This window comes from Alosa sapidissima, chromosome 10, assembly GCF_018492685.1.
Source record: "Alosa sapidissima isolate fAloSap1 chromosome 10, fAloSap1.pri, whole genome shotgun sequence".
Lineage (NCBI taxonomy): Eukaryota > Metazoa > Chordata > Actinopteri > Clupeiformes > Clupeidae > Alosa > Alosa sapidissima.
Genome location: NC_055966.1, coordinates 4,246,305 through 4,249,339, shown reverse-complemented (window position 1 = coordinate 4,249,339; position 3,035 = coordinate 4,246,305). Strand labels below are relative to the sequence as shown.

The 3,035-nt window shown below is 41.9% G+C and overlaps 1 long non-coding RNA gene across 1 annotated transcript in view; it reads left to right on the top strand.

The window, feature by feature from the left end:
* LOC121720355 overlaps window positions 1–166 on the top strand; it is a 6,103-nt gene extending 5,937 nt beyond the window's left edge. The window contains exon 4 of the long non-coding RNA XR_006034526.1: window positions 1–166. This exon is cut by the window's left edge and continues 424 nt beyond it. This is a non-coding gene — a long non-coding RNA (uncharacterized LOC121720355).
* Window positions 167–3,035: the final 2,869 nt, after the last annotated feature.

Here is a 3,035-nt window from a genome sequence, read left to right as displayed (position 1 = left end):
AGAAACACAAGCACTGAACCCATATACTATACACCAACAGAAACCCGAGCTGAAAAATGCTATTATACCTGAACATATCTCATCTGACAAGGATATCCTCACCAGTTTCGTCAGTTTGTGTGACTAATTTGTTTTTTAAAGAGAACTAAATTCACCATGAATTCTACCATATTTTTCCTGTAATCATTGAGGTGTTACACCTTGCATATTTCTTCAATTATGAAAGTAAGCCCTTGCCTGAATGGAATCCTGGGTAAATGATATAGCTCACACACCTTGATTCAGGCGGAGGAGAAAAGGTTAAACGCTTGTTATTGCAAAAGGCGTAATTGTCTTTGGTATTTCATCTTACACACAGATGTAAAGCTATACGGTCATGAGCCATGAATCAGGTGCTATAATTATAGGCAAGAAGTTAACAGCTTGATGATCCAATATTACAGCAGAAAGTGTAGGTTCAAAAGCAATCTGCTAAATGATAAGAAACATTAAGAAATCAGGGTAAAAGATTATGATGGTTTTCTCTGCTGTTTACATAAAACACACCACATCCTGCGTTGAAATATTCTTCAATAAAGGCAGGTTATAAAATCATTCATTGATGCAAGATGTGTCTACTAAACATGACTGAGGGACTATTACACTAGAAATGTGTCTAGGTCATCCACCTTCTTGTGTTGAATGGCTATCATAAAGGCCTCAACATCATTCTGAGTAACTACAAAGAATAAATAAACTAAAGGACAGCATGGCTCATCATCCTGATTGGTAGGACTGGAGAGCAGTAAAGTAATGTAAACAGAACAAACATGAAAAGGTGTGCCTGTCTCTTATGTGTGAGCTAGCACATTAGCACAAACCATGCACTGAAAGACATGTTTGCTAGTTTAGCTGAAAACTAGCACTAGTTACTACTGTCTAATTACATTTTTTGAAAAGGTCACTGTCGAGAGCACTCTCAGGTGTAGATTAAAAGGCCTATTTTCAGAATGGCATTTTTTCAAAAATGATAAAAACTCAAGGCCATGAGGTCCTCATCAGGCATTTTTATGTAGTTGGGGGAACTATGAATTAATGTAGTTAACCATCTCAGCCAGGTCTGAAAATTCACATTTTCTATCAATATTATTTAATATTGCCTCCTGAATTTAGCAGCATTAGATTTCTGTCAACATCAAAATGTTTTATTTTTGTGTGTTTTTTATGTGTACTGTATGTATTGAAATTAAGAGCATTACAGCAAAATCATCTTTTTCCATAACACAAATGAAACCATTTTTGTTTTACTTCTTCTCATGATGTTTATTATGAAGGGTTTATTAGCCTGCAGAGTTAATTAGATTGGTAGTTTTATTAGTTATGATTTGAATTTCCTAACATTACAATAATATTAACAATACAATATTATGAATTCTGTACATACTGTGTCTACTTGAGCATTTCAGCATGAAGTCTGATTTGGTGTATAGCAACTCAGAAGCCATATGGACACAATAGCCAGAGCCAGAGAGAAGACACAGTGAGCCAAATGTTTTAGATGCTCAGTCAGAAGTGTACGTAGCAGATTACCCAACACCTACTACTCCACTAGTGCAATGACGCATGCCTGCCAGTCAACTCTGGACTCTGAGTTACACTGTGCTGATACTTTTACGACCTTTTTTATTGAACACAGAAGGACTGATAGGAATCTGCTGTAAAACACAGAGATAGCTGCTCTCATGAACCAAGGTAATGTGTGTGTGTCTGCAATATGGTAAGGACTGTCTGCTGAATTAAATCACAGGGGAAGAAATCTTATTTCTCATGGAGGGACATACAACAAGACACACCAAATCAGCAGGCTGTAATAGACACAGGCAAGCACCTTAGAGCATCAGCGCATTTCTAACTTTACCATCTAACATGGCCATGCATCGACTCCACTCCACACACATTGGCTCTGGCTGCACGAGCGTTTCCCAACTGTTTACACAGTCACGCGTCCTTTCTTGTGGCGGTGACAGCTCTGAAGGCGGATGTGGTGGCACAGTGGCAGCGTGGCATTGGACCGTCTCCCCATCCCTTGTCGCAGCGCGCAGCAGGGGGGACCCAATTACAGCGCTGATTAAGACACACTGCAGCACAAACTTAATTGGCTCCTCAATACCGAGTACTGCTCATTTCTTTTCCTTTTTTTCCCTTCTCGTTCGTGACATTAAAAGATAACTGCACAGGGATGGGGGGGGGGGGGGGGGGGGTTGGTGGAGGAAAAACGCTTTTTTTCTCAACTCCGTCCGTTTCTCCACTCCCTTGTGGCAGGGCTGTTTTTGAAGAACCTTTCCCAGCTTGCAGTAGTGGAGTGGCTGACAGCTTTGGCTACCTGTTGCCACCATTTTGTGTGTATTGTTTTGATAGCCAACGGATTGGGAAAAGAGGATGCTCTTTCCAGATAATAACAGTAAACACCTTGCCTTGCTTATCACCGCTGAATTAAATGTTGGTCTCTCCCACTTATCTCCTTGACAGCGGTTGGGTAAAACACTTGCAGTCCTCTATCCTGATTGTCTCTCCTGCTTGCTGTTGTGTTTTTCTGACGGAGCGGGCCATGATAAGAGCTACTCTCTCAGCAGGGCCAGTGTGTGTGTGTGTGTGTGTGTGTGTGTGTTTGTGTGTTATGGAGGAGGGGAGGAAGGGGGAGACTGATGACATTTGTGCCTGGGTTTTGTAGTGGACTCCCTGCTGCGTGGTGAGCTGGCCTCAAAGTGAGCCTGCCCAGCAAGGCCTCCAAACGGCAACAACTGCACTCCCTTCCCCCACAGTTACACACATACTCTCTCTCTCTCACTCTCTCTCACACACACACACACACACACACACACACACACACACACACACACAAAGAGACAAACTCACACACACATGCGCATTGCTCCCTCTGTCTTTCAGTCCTTCTGTCTCTCTCCTTCTTGGGCACATATGTGTATACACACACACACACACACACACACACACACACACACACAATTTTGCACCACATTTGGAGCACATGTGAA